At 32.3% G+C, this 24524-nt stretch overlaps 1 protein-coding gene across 6 annotated transcripts in view; it reads left to right on the forward strand.

The window, feature by feature from the left end:
• Window positions 1–24524, forward strand: part of LOC145260423 (homeobox protein six1-like) — a 1097433-nt gene that overhangs the window by 468582 nt on the left and 604327 nt on the right. The gene's annotated exons all lie outside the window — the stretch shown is intronic.

The following is a 24524-nucleotide window of genomic DNA, read 5'->3' on the forward strand; positions in this document are numbered from 1 at the left end:
ACACCAACGATGAATAATTTTAAGAATGAAACCAAACGATAAAATACAAAAAAATTGAAATCAAACAAATAATTTAAATACAAACAAACAAAGTTACTGGTGCAGACATATTTTTTTTTAATTTAAAGAAAAATCACATGGGTTGAATGTTATTTTTTGGAACTTCAGATTATTCGGACTAATGTTCTCATCCTGAGTGTTTATTTAACAAGGTTTTATCATCGAATCTTGACTTCTTTTTTACATCCTCAGGCCGAAAATGATGTTCACATACCTAAAAACATAATTAAAGAAAACATTCATACCATAATGTAAACTATTGCTAAAATCTAAGAAAAGATAGTAAACAAACATTTACAATAATAATCACAGTGTGGTATCTGTTCTGATGCTACACTTCATTTGTTCTGTCCTCGGTCAGTGGAGGAGAAATCCTTCATGTTTCTCATCAGAAGAGTAGAGAAAGTTCTGGGTAGCATGGGGAAGATGCAGCGTCTAGCGTAGGGTTCATTAGGGAGGAAAGAGATTAAGACGAATTTAGCACCTTCTCCATTCTTCTGATGAGAAGCATTATGCTTCGAAATGCCCTGGCATAAAGAGTCCCTTCTATCCCCCAAATTCTGCTCGTATTCCATTATTCAATAAATTATCCATTCTATATCTACCAATATATAGTTTTGTGACTTCATTTCATACTCTTGTTGTCCTATTATATATATATATATATATATATATATATATATATATATATATATATATATATATATATATACTAGCAAAAGTACCAGTCGTTGACTGGGTTCAAAAACAGCCTACAGAAAATGGACTCTGATTTATGAAAATATGATAGGTTATGAAAAGGAAGGGTGGTAAATTTGGGTTGAATTTGGGGGTATCAAAACCAAAGCAAAATATGATGAAAGTAAAAATAAAATAGATAAACCCCATAATTTATTATACCATACCTGTTCACACTGAAGCACTTATCACAATATTCTCTGGATCTATATTAAAAAAAAAAAACTTGTTAAACTTTGTGACATATTTCCATTCTATGGAGGTCAGGTGCGAATGAACACCCCATAATTTGATTATGCCATATTTCTTCAAACAGAAACATAATTATCAAAGTATAACTACACAGATAGATATGAAAAGTCTTTATTAAAATCTGTGCCTATTTCCATTCTATGGAGGCCAGGCGCGAACGCACATCCCACAATTTTATTATATCATCCCTATTTAAGGTAAAACATACTTATCAAAGTATTCTTATGTACATCTGTATCAGAAACACTTGTAAATGTTTTTTTTTTTTTTTTTTTTAAATGTTTTATTTACATACTTTGTGGACCAGGCGCGAACGCAGACCTCACAATTTTAATGAACCACTGTTCTGCCAGATCAAACATACCCATTCCTGTGTCTCGATACATCTTCTATCATTATATGTAATTAGTTTTTTTTTTAAATAGTCAACCATATAGGAGCCTATTCGTGACCCGACACACACACACACATAGACACACAGACATTCAGCTTTATATTATAGATATATATATAAATAACCTACTTTGTATCTGGGTACGAATCCCTCGACCGACAGCATATATTATTTTCTACCTTGATGATGGTGAAGGCCTGCATGTGTAAAGCAATTGTTATAGATTTTTAATTTAATCTCTTAGAGTATAAAAATTAAGCCCTGTCTACTAAAGAAACAAAAAAGCAGTCAACTACAAAAATGCAACATTCACGGCTTCTGGTTGCTAGAATACTCTTTAACTGCTTTGATATTATGACCGCAATATGGCATTTATACGTGTTTAATTACTGTTAATTCTAGCGTTAATCAATTTACAAACCATCTGATTTTGACATAAAATGATGACGTCGTCGATTTTGCGTACAAATCTAGAGCTTTTGCATAAAGAAATAGCGGTTCCTGATGATTAGGGCTATGACAACAGAATATTCTTTTCATTGTTTTGACTTCCAAGTATATATCCGACACAGTTAAACACAGTTAATCAACCAAAGACCACATCACTAGCAGTGAAAGAAAACGCCATTAAAAATGCGTGATAAAAACTTGAATAATTCGACCTCCTATTTTTCTAAGCTTATAACTACTTGAAAAATGTAAATAAACCCCTAATTTTATTTAATTAAAGGAGCAAAGATCAAATTTAAATAACTAACAGGGTTAATAGCAAATTATGAAATCTTATTTTTTTAAATCGGTTTTCTTTTAAAAAGATTTAAAGAAAATCAAGGAACATTAACTTACTTCGATATTATATATATATATATATATATATATATATATATATATATAGTAATTTATAAAATATATATGGCGATTAAGCTACACTGAATATTCTGCGTTTCATCCACTATAGGATTCGTCAGGCTTATGCGCGAATTTTGTCGTTGCTTCTTGTTTTTATATATGTCGAGGATTTCTAGTTAGCCAATCAGCTTTCTAGTATCCACCGCGCCCCCTCCTATCAGCCAATGGGCATGCATTTTATCGAACAAAGGATCTGTTTTAGAACTAGGTTAGTGGTTTAAGGTAGATCTTTTCCTTCCTTTATATATATATATATATATATATATATATATATATATAAATATACCTATGTGTACACACATACATGCACATATATATATATATACATATATATATACATATATGTGTGATCGTTTATGTATATTCATGTTTATTTAATTTATTTATTTGTTTGTTTTCTATTGTTATTGTTAGTTTTAAAGCTATTTTGTATCGCTATCCTAGAGTAAGTTTTATTTTGTGAACACAGTTGTTTGCTATTTCTCGTCTACAGTTTAATAGATTTTGAGGTTCTTTAAAGTACATGATAGCAAATACTAATCAATGGGCACTTCTATTCTTCATTGTTAAGAATTTATCCATATTTATATTTTATATTCCATGTCCTTTTAAAATAGAATACTTATTTAAGCAAGGATAAAAAAAAAACGCAACATCAGATGTTTTTCACAGTTGAAATAAACGGAGACAAATGTCTGTTTTTCTTCGAGTTGACATCCTCGGTGGCTCAAAGCGGCAGTCTCTTTCTATTGCGTGCTGTAAACAAAAGTTAGTAAATATGGGCCACCGTAAGTGAAAAATGATCCCATTTCACTTATCAGTGTTTGCCGTTAAAAAAAGAAACACTCTACCGATTTTTGTATTTTTTTTATTCTCTTAAAGAAATACATGAGTTTTTGATTAAATATAATTTATTTCTTCTTCTAGAGTGATTTTTTAAATATCTAAGAAAAACTTTGAATGAAATAGAAAAAATTGTCGTAATTGTACGAAATTTTCTGAACAATATAACAAGCTTATAAGTTTCACTTAAAAAAAATTCAAAGTGGTTTTAAAAAAATGTTTTAAACTTTGGACTTTACAGGTATATTTGCAAATAACTGTTCTTTTTTTTTGTTTTAAATTAGACTAGTGGGGGTACCCGGCGTTGACCGAGCGTTTGGAGATGTGTGTGCTGTTGAATAAAAAAGATACCGGGGGGTAGGATTGAACCCGAAGCCCTGAGGTGAAGTTTGAAAATAAAATCGGTCAGCCAGAATGAGTTACTGAAATATGTTTGAATTTATTTAAGTAAGAACCAAATTGACAGGTGCGTGCACGGAAGTCGTCGAGCGTTACGATGACGATGACGACGGAAGCTATTCAGCAAATGAAGTCAATGACCAGGTTTGTTTGTTATAAGCGAAGTAAAAAAAGAAAACATAAAAACGAACATTAAAACTTAACGAAAAAAAAACATCGAAAAAAACACAAAAAAAAAACTAACGTAAGGCAAACGAACGATGTTAAATGTAAAAATCGAAAAAATAACAAAAAAAAATTGGTGGGCATCCGGGTGTTTTTGGATATGTGGTCGGGGGTGGATAAGTGAAGTAAAACAAAAAAAGAAAAACGAACGTTACGTGAAAAATGGCTTAAATAACACTGGTTCAATAGTTAAATTTAAAAACTCGAAAAAAAAAGACGTCTCACACCACGATTCAAACCCAAAACGTTTAGATAATGAACCAACGCGCTAATCAACTGAGCTAACGCAAGGTACATGAAATTTGTTTAGTTTTTCAACTATTTAAAGTAAATCAGGTCATGACGTCATCTAACGCATGTGTAGAACTGGTCTTCATCACGAGAGGACAGTTTTTGTTGCCCCCCCCCTGTCGAAAATTGTCGATTTCGGGGTGAAAAAATGAACGTTTTTGGCCAATTTTTCGAGCGAAGGATTGAGCTTCGATATGATACCGAGTTTGTGAATTTTCTTTGTGTTTATCGAAAGTTTTTAGCGGACACACAAACACACATACATACATACATACATACACACATTTTCGCTTATATATATATATATATATATATATATATATATATATATATATATATATATTATTTTATTTATTGATCGTTTATCTTCAATTTTTGATATATGAATTTGAGGTGAGAAACTTAATTTATATTTTAATAGACATTTCAAAATGGGGGGGGGTGCTGAATTAAAAATTAACGCTTGTCTAGAATATTACATTCTGTTTATTGGTAAGAGAATAAAATTTCACATTAAACCTGAAAATATCTTAAAAATTGATTCAATAGAAAAATTTTAATAGATTTGTAAATTTTAACAATTGAAAAAAAAATTTAACTCGTAAAATTCCATTGATTTCATTACGTGAAAACATGGCTGCATGAACGCGCGCAGGCACTTTGTAAACACTGTTTTTTTTAAATAATATTTCTATTACTTCTTCTTCTTCTACTTTTTCTTCTTCTTCTACTTTTTCTTCTTCTTCTTCTTCTTCTTCTTCTTCTTCTTCTTCTTCTTCTGGTCGCTGTCAAACTATTCCATTGTCTCTTTACTCGTCTCATCATGAAGTCTGATCCCAATTTCCACGCGATAACATTTACCGTCATAAAATTATTGTCCAACGAAGCCTACCGACCCGAAGCGAACGAAGATTGGTTCAAGAGGGGATAAGTCAATGAATACCTAAATAGAACAAGGGGAGAGGATGATCGGGGCACAGAGACTGATAGGCATACAGACATAGAAGCGTAGAGAAATGGAGAAAGACTAAAACACGCACCCCCCATATATATATATATATATATATATATATATATATATATGTATATATGTATATGTATGTGTGCGTGCGTGTATATATATATATATATATATATATATATATATATATATATATATATATATATATATATAAAGAAAGAGTAAATCCGAGCCTGCAGTCTAGCGTAGAAATACAATGAATGAACAATGGAATATTTTCTAAAACCCATTGGCAATCGGGTTTCGGGAGGCGGAGATGCCACTGAGCGTTAGCTGCTCGCGTATTTCTTTTTCGTCGCATAACCAGAACACAAAGGGGTTGCTGTATTTCAGATAACACCTTACACGAGTAGTTATCGCGAAGCCTATTGGTAGATTGACTAGATAAGGTACGAGTAGTAGGTGTGTGTGTGTGTGTGTGTGTTCGAAGGAAAGGTAAAACCAGAACCTCACGCGCACATTGGATGTGTTTAAATGATAGCTAAATGTACTGTAAGATCTCGCTGTGTATCTATTTATACTAGCAGGCCGCTCGGCTTTGCCCGGTCGTAAAATACACGACAATATGATATTTTGATTAATGCAGATTTAGTATTTTTTATTATATTATATTGGACCAAATATATAGCAATGATTTAAAAAGAAAAAAAAAATGACTCGAGCGCCACCACTGAGAATCGAAACCAAAACGTTTAGCTTAGGATTTACTTTTTCCTTTAACGTTAATGCCTTAGCTATGAAGACATGTTTGTTGCAAGGCTAAAAATGAAGACATGAGCCAATAACTATTATGCTACGCATACATATTCGTAATGCTGTCGTTCGACCTTCAACTGACAATTTCCATTTTTTTTCCTCACTTTTGCACCGATTTTCCTCGACAAAACCTAAATGCGCTACGAAACAGGTGCTTTCAAGAATTGAACATTTTAACATGCTTATAAAGATAAACGGTAATATGAGTTATTTGGAATTTGAAATAGAGACGTTTTTAATTTATTAAATAATATTAGATATTTTGTTAAATATAATACGATTTTACTAAAATAAAGGCTCCTGCGTTTTATTCCGCATGAATTTAATAGAAGGCATTGCAAATTGAATAGTTATGATAACAGAACTGACGCATTAATGTCCTGAAAATTCCGTCTCTCTATTGCAGATATTGACGGTGAGATTTTTTTTATTTTTAAGAAATGACCACTGTCATAGACGTGCGTCAGAAGCAGAGACGCGGTATTGAATTTCTCCGTGCACAAAAAATTGAAACCATCAATAATTGTCAGAGCTTATTTAACGTTTTCCAAGTCGATCCAGTTGATGTAATCACAGTTAGGAGATGGGTCCGTCGATTTTATAGTGGCGAAAGAGGTTTGAGTAACAAAACGCGCCCGAGACTTTTAAGAACGATTGCATTCAGAATTGTGGTGGCTGTGTAGAAAAATTCAATTCCTAAGCACAAAAAGGTCGCTAGCTTTAATGGTCCCACTCCTGCATTCGTAGCTCTTCACTGTTTCAGTTTTTGAGTTAAAAATAGGAGGCTTTACATTTGGAACGACTTTCGCATATTATATTAAATATGAACTCAATCTTTCATTTGGCAATCACAAATTTCGCATTCAAACTGAACATGATGTATAGCCATTGGGCACCAGTGTAGAAAGTTTCTCAGATTTTCAATTTCTCTTTAGCCTTAAATTCGAGACAATTTTCATAATAATAATCTATATATTAATAGGAAAGCGTGTGTGTTATTTATTTTGTGTGTCACGCTTACATCCGTGTTACTATCGTTTAATTGTTATAGATTTCTATTGTTGTAATAAATAATTTTACAAAGAAAATTTCATAAGTTTTGGTTTCGGTTTGGATTATAGCTGATGTCACTTCAGTAATCTATTTTTTTTTTTTATATAAATAATTTTGTCAAGAATTCTTCAAAAGTTTTGGTTTCGGCTTCGATTATAGCTGATGACACTTCAGTAATCTATTTTTTCTATAAATAATTTTATCAAGAATTCTTCAAAAGTTTTGGTTTTGGTTTCGATTATAGTTGATGGCACTTCAGTAATCTATTTTTTTTATAAATAATTTTATCAAGAATTCTTCAAACGTTTTGGTTTCAGCTTCGATTATAGCTGATGGCATTTCAGTAATCTATTTTTTTTATAAATAATTTTATCAAGATTTCTTCATAAATTTTGGTTTCGGTTTCGATTATAGCGGATAGCACTTAAGTAATTTATTATTTTTTTTTATAAATAATTTTATCAAGAATCCTTCATAAGTTTTGGTTTTGGTTATAGCTGAAGAAACTCAAGTTATATAAATGTACATATATTTTTTCATAAGTTTTAGTTTCGGTTTCGATTCAAGCTGAAACTTTAAAGTCATACGGATATATTATTTAAATTTTTGAAATAACATCTTTATAATATATAAAAATCGATGAAACATAATAACATATACGAAATCTTCAAGAATTAAAATATCATATTTAAGTGTATTTTTACGACTAAGCTACACCGGACATCCTACTAGCTTAGATAAATACTTTTGCAGTTTTAACAAAAGAGCTACGATGATATCAGAGTGTCTCCATTTACGCTGAACAACTAAAAAATGCCAACATCAATATATGACATATGAATGAGTCCCCTGTGGAATTTCCATAGGTCCGCTAGTATATATAATTGATTGAAGTTAGAATTGAAATTTTAGAAATACTGGAGAGTATTATTATATTTTAATTTGAATCTTGACGCGGGGGAAAATGGACAAAGCTGTTCTCTTCATGTAATTAATTTTACCTACCCACGGATTCTAGTTGATAAATTAATTGTGTTCTGACGAACTCATATCACGTGTTCCCCCATGACGTACATACTCTCAACTAACCTGGCAAGCAGTAAAATCCCACCCCTCCATTGTTGCGGTCCCGTAGATATCGAAAAGCTTTCTACTCTGATAGTTTCTTCGTTCTTACTCCTAGACTTTGCAATTTCCTACCTGTTTCCTCATTCCCTAGGTTTACTAACATGCAGCAGGCTTAATGTAGAGCTAATAGACACCCCCTGTGCCGATTAATAAGCCCTCACGTTTAAGTGGCAATACGCCTTCTGTTGGCGTAAAGAACTTCTCAACAGGCGAGAAGATATAGCCTTTGGAAGATGGATCTCCGATGATTGCGTAGGGTCATACCTCAATCCGACAATGTTAGATTAGCAGTCATCCTAAGCAACTAGGCGGTCCTGGATATGACCTAAAACTATATCCGATGGTGAGGCCCTACCTTGCGGGCTTTGGGGAGTGTAGAGCCACTCTTTAATTGCCATTGCTCTCAGGTCTACTCTGACCCGGAGTGGTAGTACCTGTTAGGGTCCCAACTATGGGTTGAATAGAATCTGACGTAAAAAAAAAAATATACTCCATTAAAAATCGTTCCTCAAAATAACTAGATTCGGCATTAAATAACCTGAAAAAGGTTGATATGCCGTAAAACAAAAACAACCAACCAACCTAAGCAACTAGGAGTTGCTTCTCTTTGTTTTACGTGTTAAATGTAAACTCTCGTCCAACGTCCAACGTGAATTAAACGAGACTTGGCAGCCAGCCATATTGGTCTCAACTGATATGCTTCGTCTTGTCTTATTTTTCCGATAAAAGTACAATAGGCACCTCCAAAATTGACCACAGAATTACCCCCCCCCATATATAACATGATGTAACTTTATTATGAGTTAATATTATCAATATATCTTTTGTACCATTTACAAGAAGAATGACAAAATAAACTAGAAATATTTTTTTTTTTATCGTACGAAAATAATGAAATTGCGAGATGAAAATCTTGTTTACATAATTGGCGCTTTAAAATAACGTCCCCATGTAGTAGGCATTCCGAACGTGAAAACATACCCATGTTTAATAAATCTAGCAAAAATCAACTAATGGTCAGATTTTCGTGAAATTTTCGGTACTTATCCATTTTAAAATGCAGTTTTCGTAAAATATATGAGGAGAATTTTTTTTTAGTGCGCCCCCCCATATTTATTTTTTTGAAATTTGAACAAAATATATTTGCATCGATCGAATGTTCTATTTATTATGAAACATAAGAGTTCAAAGAAGTAAAAAAAAGAAATTCATTTTTAAAAGTTTAAATACACGTATTGAACAAAAACTTACATTGAAGTTGTAAAAAAAAAATGATATAAATTTAATATTATTATGTGTTATCTTTAAAATAGCGTTTTTATAGCGTTTTTTTTTTCAATCAATATGTACTATTATCAATTGAATTGCCAAGAAAAAGAAACTTCCAAAAGTTAAATGTTTTTTAAAAGATTAAAACGATTAAAATTTCATTATTTAAAATGTTCCAACATAGATTTTTTATTAATTGTGTGTATTTTTTTTTAATATTAAGTTATAATATAAACATGACCCTTGCCAGCTATTTTATCGCCAGATAAAAACTGATTTAAAATATTAATGCACAAATAATAAACATTTGATAGACCAGTCTCATGTATAATTTGTGTCTTTTTACCAAATAAAAGTATGGAAACCTGTAATTAACCAAATGAACAGTTTAGTAAAATCGTATTTCATATTTGATATACAAATGTTTATAATATTATTAATCGGTAAACTGTGTAAATCTTAACACCTAACAAAATTATTACAACGATTAATTAATAATTGCAGTTTGAAGAAGATATAGAAAAGTTTTTTTTTTAATTAATTTAAGTCTGACCTCATAGGATCATGCGCTTCTTTCTTTACAATGTTTTGACAGAGCCTAAAGTACAACAAAACAGGCAGGGTACCAGCCACGTTTATTATGGTTCTGACTTTGCTGGTTAGATGCGAGCATGAAATTGTGCAAGTAAGCGTAATATAAATAGAAAAGTTAGTAAAATAAAATATGCTTTTCTTTTACTTTAATTTTTTTGTATTTCTTTTTATTGTTATTATTATTATTATTATTATTATTAATATTTTTATTATTATTATTTCTATTATTATTATTAGTATTATTATTATTATTTTTATTATTATTATTTTTTTATATTATTATTAGTATTATTATTATTAGTATTATTATTATTAATAGTATTATTATTATTTTTATTATTTTTATATTATTATTATCTATATTATTATTATTTTATATTATTATTATTTTTATTATTATTATTTATATTATTATTTTAATTATTATTATTTATATTATTATTATTGTTATTAATATTATTATTATTATTTTTTATTATTATTATTATTTTATATTATTATTATTATTTATATTATTATTATTTTATATTATTATTATTTTAATTCTAATTATTATTATTTATATTATTATTATAATCATTAATAGTATTATTATTATTATTATTTTTATATTATCATTATTTATATTATTATTATTTTTATATTATTATTATTTTAATTATTATTATTATTTATGTTATTATTTTAATTATTATTATTTATATTATTATTGTTGTTGTTGTTGTTGTTGTTGTTGTTTACTAGATTTTGTTTAGAAGGCAAACTTAAATCTGAATCTGACTGGCGCCTACTGTAAAGGGGTTCAATATCACGTTGTTGACCTTTCGTTTATCCTGCTGTGTGGGTGGTGTTCGTCGCCACCACCCCTCACGCTTGTGACCGTAACGTATTCCGAGGTAGTTGTCACGCTCCGTCGCACCTGTGCCGAACAATAGGTTAGCCTACTCTGATTGAGCGGCCGCCCAACTTAACGGGTTATGGGCCACATAAATAATTTTTTTTTATTTAAAACCAGTCCTTATCGCATCTTTCTTATCTTTATTTCCATCATCGTTATTCCTTTATTATTACTAGGGCCGGCCGTGATATCTAGGGCGAAGACTGTCTCGGGGAATGCCCCTCAGATCTGATTCCTGATGCAACACTCCATCTTTATCAGAGACAGATACGTCATAGAACATAGTAATGCTGGCACATCTAGAAATGTGCCGCGATTGTTTTTCTAATTTTTTACAAAGGTATTACCACTTGTCAAGGCGCAGAGTCCACTCGAGGATAAAGGTTTATGTGTGCACGATAGTCATTCAGACAGTAGTGCAGTAATCGTTTATGGTGAAAATTTGGTCTAATTAGATCGTTTACGAGGACGGTTCAATAAGAACTTGTTAACGTTGGACTTGAAGACAACGATATTGTAGTCAGCTGGTAAGCAGACGGGTGGAACAGAGTTCCACAGACGGGCAGTTCTAGGAAAGAAGCTATGTTGATGGAGTCCACGTTTAGGTTTAGGCACCGATAGAGAGTAGAGGAATTTATTGGTGGTGTTTTCGGCTAGACGAGTGTTTTTTTGTGTTTTTTTTTAGTGAGGGATTAACAAAAGCGGGCCATAGGTTGAAGCTCAGCCGGACAATTGTCATGAAAATAACGAAACAACAGAGACAGGTTCGCAATAACTCTTCTGTAGAGAAGAGGTTGCATCACACACTAGATTACGAAGTCGGTTTTGAACGCTATCCTAGGACATACTTGTCTCTTATATAGGTAGAGAATTGCATCGGTAATAATATATCTACTGCAGAGGTAGAATGATCCCACAATTTTTCCAGCGACCATGGCAACGGATTTGATCTACGTCCTCCATTTCAGATTAGGAGTGAACCTGCCTATACTGAGTATAAAATTGACTTTGAAATCTAGTGGAGAATGTATCTCTTCTCTACAATTCTCATTAAGCCCCGGACCTGACTGTATATATATATATATATATATATATATATATATATATATATATATATATATATATATACATACACACACACATATATATATATGCATATATATATGTATATATATATGTATATATATACATACACACACACACACACACACATATATATATATATATATATATATATATATATATATATATATATATATATATATATATATATATAGCTTAATGCGTAAGAGGAAAAGAGAGAGAGTTCAAATCAACAAGAGGAGACATATCTGGATAATGCCAAGCTCAATAATTGTTATTGGGGGTTATACAATAGGACAACAAGTGTATGAAATGGAGTCACAAAACTATATATTGGTAGATATAGAATGGATCATCTATTGAATAATGGAATACAAGCACAATTTTGGGGATAGAAGGGACTCATTATGCCAGGACATTTCGAAGCCTAATGCTTCTCATCAGAAGAGTAGAGAAGGTGCTAGGTAGCATGGGGAAGATGCGGCTCTAACGTAGGGTTCATTAGGGACGAAATGGATTAAAAAATCTTCCAAACCTACAGCACAAAGACATATTAGTTTAATAAAGCAATTTCCTTCAACTAACCTACCCTATATTCCTCCTGAGAATTTAAACACATACATTGTCCACATACATTAATCCTACTATGACAGATATGCTATATACGTACATGCATAATATAATACAAACTCCTCCTATATCAGAAAAAAACATTATCGCACCTCCACACAGCCTAAATAATTTATTTTGCTCCTAATTGAACTATCGCTAGACGTCGAATCTTTATTATGTTATCTAGCATCTTTTCTAATTTTCCGATGAGTAGCATTAGGCTTCGAAATACCCTGGTAAAAAAAGTCCCTACTTACCCAACACTTCTCATTGATGTATACCCTTATTGAATAAATGAATGAATCTCTTTCTCTCTCTCTCTCTCTCTCTCTCTCTCTCTATATATATATATATATATATATATATATATATATATATATATATATATATATATATAGTTTTTATAATTTTATTTTCGTTGTTTATTTACTTATATATATAGCTTTTGAGATTTGGAAAATTTACTCGCCCCAAAATATTTTTACTCGCCCGACTTTATGTCTTTGTTTCAGTCAATAATAGTAAATACTTTTACAACAATTCAAGAAATTACCGTGTGTATAATCTAACAAGAAAATATTTGTTTAACTCTTGTAAATCAACTATTTTATTACTACAAACATTTCAGTAAATATTCAACAAAACATTCAAATACAACACCAGTTTCTTTATATAGCATCATTCATATTATCGTTCCATAGAAATAAGAATCATTTTTTCGGATGCTTGACGGAACGATGCGTTTTTACCTCTTTCAAATGTTCGTTTTTACTTCTGTAAGCATGAAGTATATGTAGTTGTAGCGTCGAAGAATTTTTTTTCCAAATGAATTTAAAAAATCAGAGAACTAAATGAAGGCGAGATTTTGATTATACGCCGAATGTGTAAATTTGACCTCTTGTTGACCACACTTTTTTCGATACGATATTCCAACGGTTTCACAGCTAGAGATGAAATAATTTACAAATGATGAGACATAGGCCATTCTAAGTCACTGCATATTTGAGGGTCGTAAAATAAATTAGTGATTATTTAAAGAAATTTTATCGACTGGAAAGCGAGTGATTTACGACTTTTAGTCGCCCCAAGAAATTTTCAATCGACTGTGGCGACCAGTCGTGTAAAGTCTCAAAGGCTGTATATATATATATATATATATATATATATATATATATATATATCTATAATATAAAGCTAGATGTGTGTGTGTGTGTTTCTAGTCACGGATAGGCTCCGATATGGTTGACTATTTTAAAAACTTATTACATATAATGATAGAAGATGTATCGAGACACAGGAATGGGTATGTTTGATCTGGCAGAACAGTGGTTCATTAAAATTGTGGGGTATGCGTTCGCGCCTGGTCCATAAAGTATGTAAATAAAACATTTAAAAAAACATTTACAGGTGTTTTTGATACAGATGTACATAATAATACTTTGATAAGTATGTTTTAACTTTAATAGGGATGGTATAATAAAATTGTTGGGTCTGCGTTCGCGCCTGGCCTCCATAGAATGGAAATAGGCACAAACTTTAATAAAGACTTTTCATATCCATCTGCAAAAGTATCTTTTGATAATTATGCTTCAGTTTGAAGAAATATGGTACAATAAAATTATGGGGTTTTCATTCGCACCTGACCTCCATAGAATGGAAATATGTCACAAAGTTTAACAAGTTTTTTTTTTAATATAGATCCACAGAATACTGTGATAAGTGTTTCAGTGTGAACAGGTATGGTATAATAAATTATGGGGTGTATCTATTTTATTTTTACTTTCATCATATTTTGCTTTGGTTTTGATACCCCCAAATTCAACCCAAATTCACAATCCTTCCTTTTCATAACCTATCATACTTTCATAAATCAGAGTCCATTTTCTGTAGGCTGTTTTTGAACCCAGTCAACGACGGGTACTTTTGCTAGTATATATATATATATATATATATATATATATATATATATATATATATATATATATATATATATGCAATATCCGTCCTAGGGTAGGTAAAATATTATTTTGCACAAGATGGCAAATGATACATAGGCATAAAAAATTTTAATGAAAAAAGCATAATCTTTCTCTGCTCTATCCTTTTCCAATCATTATAATCCAAAAACATGCCTCGTTTTTCTTAGCTTATTATCGTACTGGCATTTGAACCGGACAAAACGGATTTTATGTTCGTCCTTTGCCAACCGTTTACGTAAACAGCCGGTAAATATCGAAGCCCTCATCCAATCAGAAGACTAGAAAAGCAAAAAAAGAAATTAATCGATTAAACCGTAAAATTGCCATTGTCAAGAATCACCAACAGGAAAAATGTGAAAAAAAAACCTACAAAAACTAATGGTCCAAAAATAACTGTTACCAAAGGCAATACAATTAGGCTAGGATAAAAAAATTCGGGTTTTTTGTGCAGTTCAAGAGCTAAACACGTCCCGTGAAACATATTAAATCATGTTACAATTTCTTAAAAATAAATTACATTATTTTTTCCTAAAAAACTAAATATTTTAATAAAAATAGACTCATAATTCTCATTGACACATCACGAAATCTTTCAATGAGGAATGATTTATTCAATCAGTTGCAAGTTGATCGTCTAGTTCTGCAAAGTCAAAGGATAACACTTAATAAAAACATTAGAGACATAGAGAGACGTATTACATGGTGGAACGATAAATTTGTCGATCTACAAAAGATTACATGATTCCATTTCCGTTTGATGAAAACCAAGATCCTTTTTTTGTTGTTTTTGCAGACCATCTACTAGTTCAACAGTTGCGTGTAAATTCCAAGAGCCATAAGAGGCTTCTATCATGTCTGAAAGTGACACAATCTTCAACGAGCGAGGTCGGCGATGCGGCGCTGTTCAACCCATGCTCACTACCGATCCAAGTTCTGATAAGAGGATCATTGCCAGCACCCTCAGATTGCATTGCTGGATGGCCAGAATAATAGGGACGCGCCTAGGGTTATGAAAATAAAGTTTCCGGCCACAGTTATGGATTTTTGGTGTGGTTTAAAGTGAAGGCCACATCATGCCACCTCACATCTTCGAAGTCGGCTTGAATACGAGGTCACCGAAGTATGCCTGGATGTGCTGAAGAGTCTGGTTATCCCTTGGTGCAATCAGATGGCCGCTGGCAAACCCTGGATCAGACAGCAGGACTTAGCGCCGGCCCACAAGTCCAAAGAGACTGGGCTTTAAAAGGAGAACTACGATGTTGTACCCTTCTTTCACTGCCCCTCATTTTTCCCCAACCTGAACCTGTTGGACTACTACTTTTGGTTATAAGTTGAGAACATCACCAACATGACCTCCTGCAGCATCAAAGCCAGCCTGATCGCCGCCATCCGCCGAGTATTCACCAAGCTTCTGCCGGCGCTTGTAAAAAAGACATGCTCCCAGTTCCGGATTCGTATCGACGCACTAATGTAGGCTCAAGTCGGCTACATTGAATAGACGTCAGCTCTATACCATATTTAAGTTATCTGATTTTTTTTTAATAAAAGTATCAAAATAAAATTGTAGTTTTGTTTTCTTTGTGGCGACAATTATATCATTCCACCCTTTATCTATTAACCGACGACAATGTATTTCTTGCTTTAAATTTTATGTTTTATTTATTTATTTACTTATTTATTTTTAAATATGTTTTATTTTGATTTGTGGCCGTCGTAAACGTACATGGTCCTTGCACTAAAGTCACCTGCCCTGCTAATGACACGGAATAAAGTTTGAAGATACGACCGAAATCGTTTGTGTTGCATCGAATTGCAGATAGAAATTGCGGAAATTGCCCCAAAGTTACCGCTTCTAAAGACACGCTATCATTTTCCATGTTAACCCTTATTGCACGTGAAACGACGAAATGAAAACTGCTGAAAACACAGTTATCATCTTGATAAACCTCGTTTTTTTTTTACTAGAACTTCCTTGTTTATAAAGATGGCTACTTTATTTTTTCCGGCATAGTTTAATTTATATATGCTTTTCACGATGTAGTACGCGAGATATGTGGGAAATTGAAATTCCCAGCAAACGGACACACAGACACAAAACGGTACTCTCAAGCTAAACTCAATTATCGCCCTTTAACTCTGCTGACACATTCCTGGCAACCAGAGGGCAAGCGCGGGTACGTCACTTCCTGTTTTATAGTTTTTTTCTCTTTTATTTCTGCTGGACTCTCAACGAGTCAAGATGTGACGAAACACGCTTCGGTTGACATGGCAAGCCAATTGGGCTCTCATCAATTACTAAACACAAGTAACGTTACCCTCTCCTCAATGAGCTCTACTATATCTATGCTTATTTCTCTCATGTATTTTTATGTAAATAAATATACATTTAATTGTTATTGTATATCTGTTTGTTTCGTCTCTTCCTTATGCAATCCATTCCTCTCAATCACTTGCCATTCATTCACAATACATGAGGATGGGATCGTCAATTACATAAACAGAGCATCCTACCCTCTACAGATATGATATTTTCCCCCCTAAAACATGGTTTCAATAAAAATCCAAGGTAATGAATTAAATATGGTTTACATATAATGATAATGAATCAACTTATATGATTTGTGTAAAAGATCAGTTAGTTGTTAATAATTACACTTTGTAAATAAACAAATAGAAACAATTATTCCATACGTCCAAGATGCATGAGAAAATATTTTGTTTTGGGCCCTAAAACAGTTTTTAATACTTTCGTTCACATCAAACACATCATATTACCCTGGAGCGATAAAAACAATGCAGTTAAAAGAAAAATAAATTCGCCACAGTAATAATAAAAACAAAACTCAATTTAAGATTAAAAAACAAGATAAATTAATATTAATTTTTAAAGTAAAAAGCACATATAGTTTTAACTTTCTTAGATTAAAAATTTTAATAATAAATAAATTATTAATATATATACACACACACACACACACACATATATATATATATATATATATATATATATATATATATATATATATATATCGAGTCTTGGACTTTCGCTTTGTTGGCTTCCTTTGCTCTTGTTAGATGCAACGTTGGTTCGGCTGTGGATATATATATATATATATATATATATATATATATATATATATATATATATATATATATATATATATATATATATTTTAAAGGAGTGTAGCCATCAACAATTGTGGGTTTTTTAAAAAGGTTTTCATCATATTTTTATTTTAAAATATTTTTATAACGCGTTTCGAGCTTAGGGTGTGCTCTCTTCAGATGTTTTCGTAAAAAGTTTTTCTTTAAAATGGGAGTTTTTAGAGTTACCTCCGCTGATACGAAATATGTTTTTCAGAGTGATGCGTGGGCTCAGACATTCTGACTCCAACTGTAAGTGTTCAAAGTGTCCGGTCAAAGTTATTTTCAAAGAGTGGTTTTTGGTCCATATGGTGAAGGTTTTTATGGGTTTTTTAGGGTTCTTTTTAAAGACTTTCTTTCCCCATGTATAGCATACACTCACACACAATCACACACGCATAATATACATTCATGTACATGTAAACATGCACACGCATTGTGAGTGCATGTGCCCATATATATATATGGGTGGATGTGAGTGCATGTGCCCATATATATATATATATATGGGTGGATGTGAGTGCATGTGCCCATATATATATATGGATGGATGCATGTGCCCATATATATATATGGGTGGATGAATGTATACACATCCGTATGTATGTGTGTATGCACATGTATGAGTGGGTAAATGTGTTCGTGTGGATATGGATATACGCGTATGTGTGAGCCCCTGCATATGTCTGTGTGTGTGCATGTGTGTGTGCATGTGTATGTGCCTACATAGTATGTGGATGTTTGTGAGTGTATATGCACATACATATATGTGTGTACATATATGTGTGTATGTGCGTGTATGTGTGTATATATATCTTCTCCTACATATTCTCCATCTTACTTGTGTGTTTGTGGGTGCGTGTACGTATGTCGGAATGATTAAGCGCATATATACATGCGTGTTTTGGTTGGGGGAAAAAGTGTGTATATATATATATATATATATATATATATATATATATATATATAAAATAAAAAATAAAAATAATTGTTAGCGGTGGATGTGTGCGAGTACGTGTGTGAGTGTGTACGTGGGTATGTATATATGTATGCTCCTACATATATTTCTATGTATGTGCGTGTGTGTATGTGTGTGTGCCTGCGTACGTGTGCGTGTGCATGTGTACATGTATATGAATGTATATTATGCGTGTGTGATTGTGTGTGAGTGTATGCTATACATGGGGAAAGAAAGTCTTTAAAAAGAACCCTAAAAAACCCATAAAAACCTTCACCATATGGACCAAAAACCACTCTTTGAAAATAACGTTGACCGGACACTTTGAACACTTACAGTTGGAGTCAGAATGTCTGAGCCCACGCATCACTCTGAAAAACATATTTAATATCAGCGGAGGTAACTCTAAAAACTCCCATTTTAAAGAAAAACTTTTTACGAAAACATCTGAAGAGAGCACACCCTAAGCTCGAAACGCGTTATAAAAATATTTTAAAATAAAAATATGATGAAAACCTTTTTAAAAAAAAAACACAATTGTTGATGGCTACACTCTTTTAAATATAGATTTTTTCTCTCGTTGGAACTACACAACCATCACTTTAAATATATATATATATATATATATATATATATATATATATATATATATATATATATATATATATATACATTACTCTACGGTATTGTCCCGGCAATGAATTCAAAGCAATTATTTTCAGGGGTTTTTTTCCTCGGCATCAAATCAATAGAGTATGTGCCCTTTATGAAATGACATTTTGCCTGTTGACTATTCTACGTTGCTGATCTTATGCAATTCTGTGTAATTAAATTTACCCGGCGTTGCTTCCTCTTTTTGACAAGAGGATAGTTTATTTCAAATCGTTTAAGGTGGCTCTATCGGAGAATGGCGACGGAGCTGCCTGTGCATTTCTTTCTTTTTATTTTCTTTTTTTTTTGCAGGCAAGAGTTATCCTCCCCTTGTCGGCAGGTTCTTCTATTTCCTTTTCAAACCCTTGTGTCATATCTTTTCGCTAGGGGAGAGAGATTAATGATTTTACAAAGAGAATAGTAAATATGAAATATTACTTTACGGCCATAAAACGCGTAAAACCTCCTGAAAAATATTCTTCATTTGTTTTCTCTTGTTATTTTTTTATGGAAAAAATGATTTTTAATGAAGACACTTGATATAAAGAGCTAAGAAATACTATATTAGGTTTATTATGTGCATTGATCGAACTATTGTTCTCCTCTTGAGTGGAGATAAGGATTCGAGGTAGCGAGTCAAGCGAGTTAAGAGGAGCACATATACTTGAAAAAGAAAAATTACTAAGCAAACCAAGCATCAAGTTTAGTAGCATTTCGGAGCCTCTAATTGTAGAAAGAACAAACATTGTACACCTTTAATATTTCGACGATGGAAGGGAGATACTCCCCTCTCCATCTTTATTAGAGTTGCCTCCTCTTTGTCAATCAATTTTTTCCACAAATTTGAAACAATATCATAAAATAGAGATAACTAATAGAATACAAAAATATCTACGGAGCCAGTGACTTTTCTCTTTTCTTTTCTAAAGAGCAACCAACATGCCTAAGGACGGTTGAAGGGCAATCCGACTGAAATGTTGCACAAATAACACTCAAGATGGAAACAATAGTCCGATCAGTACAAGTAATATAAACAATCAGCCCTTGTCTAAAAAAATCAGAACTTTAATAAATACATCAAAATTAAAAAGTTATAAATAATAAGTATTAGATAGAGATAGACAGACAGATTGATTGATAGATAGATAGATAGACAGATACATAGATAGATAGATGGATAGATAGATAGATAGATAGATAGATAGACAGACAGATACATAGATGAATAGATAGACAGATAGATAGACGGATAGATAGATTGATTCTGACCCAGAAAACAGCCATTCTTCACTCTTTGTCAGAAATATCACCAATGGAATGTAAGGAATATGGGACAAAATAAGGGTAGCGAATATTATACGGGACTTCTGAATGTATAGCACGCGTAAATAGAGCAATACATGCACAAAACAATGGTAATTGGGTATATATATATATATATATATATATATATATATATATATATATATATATATATATATTTGTTTTTATTTGTTTGTGGAGTTTAATCCTGCTAGACTAAGCAGATTCGCATGTAAAAAATTAAGAGCTTCGTTTAAATTTCCATTTAATTAAATAATACAGCAAAATATCTTTTCAAATAGAAATGGTTCATTCACTTGACTGCAAATTCATAGAAATTTTTGCAAAGTAAAACCGAGCAAAAGCAGCAGAGACATAAACAGCATAGACAAAAACAGCAGAGAAAAACACAGCAGAGACAAAAATAATAGAAAAAAAAACAGCTGAGACAAAAATACTAGAGACAAACAGCAGATACCCAAACCGGCTGAGACAAAAACAGCAGAGAAAAAAACAGTAGAGACAAAAACAGCAGAGACAAAAACAGTAGAGACAAAAACAGTAGAGACAAAAAAAGTAGAGACACAAACAGTAGACAAAAACAGTAGAGACAAAAACAGTAGACTCAAGACCAGCCGAGACAAAAACAGTAGATACAAAAACAGTAGAGACAAAAACAGCAGAGACAAAAACAGTGGAGACAAAAACAGTAGAGACAAAAACAGTAGAGACAAAAACAGTAGAGACAAAAACAGTAGAGACAAGACCAGCCGAGACAAAAACAGTAGAGACAAAAACAGTAGAGACAAAAACAGCAGAGACAAAAACAGTAGAGACAAAAACAGTAGAAACAAAAACAGTAGAGACAAAAACAGCAGAGACAAAAACAGCAGAGACAAGACCAGCCGAGACAAAAACAGCAGAGACAAAATCAGTAGAGACAAAAACAGCAGAGACAAAAAGAGTAGAGACAAAAACAGTAGCGACAAAAAGAGTAGAGACAAAAACAGTACAGAAAAGACCAGCCGAGACAAAAACAGCCGAGACAAAAACAGCAGAGACAAAAACAGTAGAGACAAAAACAGCAGAGACAAAAACAGTAGAGACAAAAACAGCAGAGACAAGACCAGCCGAGACAAAAACAGTAGAGACCAAAACAGCAGAGACAAAACAGTAGAGACAAAAACAGTAGAGACAAATACAGTAGAGACAAAATCAGCAGAGACAAAAACAGCAGAGACAAAATCAGTAGAGACAAAAACAGCAGAGACAAAAACAGCAGAGACAAAAACAGTAGACAAAAACAGCAGAGACAAAAACAGTAGAGACCAAAACAGTAGAGACAAAATCAGTAGAGACAAAAACAGTAGAGACAAAAACAGTAGAGACAAAAACAGCAGAGACAAAAACAGCAGAGAAAAACACAGTAGAAACAAAAACAGTAGAGACAAAAACAGTAGAGACAAAAACAGTAGAGACAAAAACAGCAGAGACAAAAACAGCAGAGACAAAAACAGTAGAAACAAAAACAGTAGAGACATAAACAGTAGAGACAAAAACAGTAGAGACAAAAACAGTAGAGACAAAAACAGCAGAGAAAAAAACAATAGAGACCAAAAACAGCAGAGACAAAAACAGCAAAGACAAAAACAGTAGAGACAAACACAGTAGAGACAAAAACAGCAAAGACAACAACAGTAGAGACAAAAACAGCAGAGACAAGACCAGCCGAGACGAAAACAGCAGAGACAAAAACAGCAGAGACAAAAACAGTAGAGACAAAAACAGCAGAGACAAAAACAGTAGAGACAAAAACAGCAGAGACAAAAACAGTAGAGACAAAAACAGTAGAGACAAAAACAGCAAAGACAAAAACAGTAGAGACAAAAACAGCAGAGACAAAAACAGTAGAGGCAAAAACAGCAAAGACAAAAACAGTAGAGACAAAAACAGCAGAGACAAAAACAGTAGAGACAAAAACAGCAAAGACAAAACAGTAGAGACAAAAACAGTAGAGACAAAAACAGCAGAGACAAAAACAGCAGAGACAAAAACAGCAGAGACAAAAACAGTAGAAACAAAAACAGTAGAGACAAAAACAGTAGAGACAAAAACAGCAGAGACAAAAACAGCAGAGACAAAAACAGCAGAGACAAAAACAGTAGAAACAAAAACAGTAGAGACAAAAACAGTAGAGACAAAAACAGTAGAGACAAAAACAGCAGAGACAAAAACAGTAGAGACAAAAACAGCAGAGACAAAAACAGTAGAGACAAAAACAGCAGAGACAAAAACAGTAGAGGCAAAAACAGCAAAGACAAAAACAGTAGAGACAAAAACAGCAGAGACAAGACCAGCCGAGACGAAAACAGCAGAGACAAAAACAGTAGAGACAAAAACAGCATAGACAAAAACAGCAGAGACAAAAACAGTAGAGACAAAAACATTAGAGACAATAACAGTAGAGACAAAATCAGCAGAGACAAAACAGCAGAGACAAAAACAGCAGAGACAAAAACAATAGAGACAAAAAGGGTGATACATTAAAAGCTAATGCATTTTTAATAAAAACATTACTACGTGATTACGTGTCATGTAAAAATTAGTACAAGTTAATATTTCCTCCTCTGGCTTCATCGTGTTTTGTCGTTGCACACACGTATTTAGTAGATAAGCTTGCGAGGGAGTGGCTTTTTATCACATGGACAGTCATTCTCTATGAGGAGACTATATTTTACACATGACGAAGCGTAGAGATATCGATCAGACGAGCCTACAACGGGCCGGCTATGTAATATATATATATATATATATATATATATATATATATATATATATATATATATATATATATATATATCCATCCTAGGTTAGAATCCAATGAAACTCCAGATTTTATAAAGTGATACCTAAAATGCTAATGTTGTATTATAATATGTATTCCTTTATGCATAACAAAATTATTGGCTACATAAGTACATATATCTTTCAGCTGCAATCTCTCTCTCTCTCTCTCTCTCTCTCTCTCTCTCTCTCTCTCTCTCTCTCTCTTATATATAATATAATATAAAGCTGAATGTGTGTGCGTTTGTGGTCACGAATAGGCTCCTATACGGTTGACTATTTCAAAAAAATGATTGCATATAATTATAGATGTATCGCGACACAAGAATGGGTATATTTGATCTGGTAGAACGGTGGTTCATAAAAATTGTGAGGTCTGCGTTCGCGCCTGGTCCACAAAGTATGGAAATAAAAAAATTTTAAATAGAAAAAAAACGTTTACAAGTGTTTTTGTACATGAGAATACTTTGATAAGTATGTTTTAACTTAAATAGGGACGGTATAATAAAATTGTAGGGTCTGCGTTCGCGCCTGGCCTCCATAGAATAGAAATAGGCACAAACTTAAATAAAGACTTTTCATATTTATCTGCGTAAGTATACTTTGATAATTATGTTTCAGTTTGAAGAAATATGGTATAATAAAATTATGGGGTGTTCGTTCGCACCTGGCCTCCATAGAATGGAAATATGTCACAAAGTTTAACAAGGTTTTTTAATATAGATCCACAGAATATTTTGTTTCAGTGTGAACAGGTATGGTATAATAAATTATGGGTTTTATTTATTTTATTTTTACTTTCATCATATTCTGCTTTGGTTTTGATACCCAAAAATTCGAAGCTATCTCTTTATAACTCTTCCTTTTCATAACCTATCATACTTTCATAAATCAGAGTCCATTTTCTGTAGGCTGTTTTTGAACCCAGTCAATGACGGGTACTTTTGCTAGTATATATATATATATATATATATATATATATATATATATATATATATATATATATATATATATATATTGAACGAGATCGTAGTTTTAACATGTATGTAAAATTCAAAGATGGCGTAACAAAAAGAAAACGGAATTGAAACTTCTCTTTCGATTTTCAGATTTAGTAATAA

Source organism: Euprymna scolopes, chromosome 36 (genome assembly GCF_053919585.1).
Source record: "Euprymna scolopes isolate OS-2025 chromosome 36, ASM5391958v1, whole genome shotgun sequence".
In the NCBI taxonomy this organism is placed as follows: Eukaryota; Metazoa; Mollusca; class Cephalopoda; order Sepiida; family Sepiolidae; genus Euprymna; species Euprymna scolopes.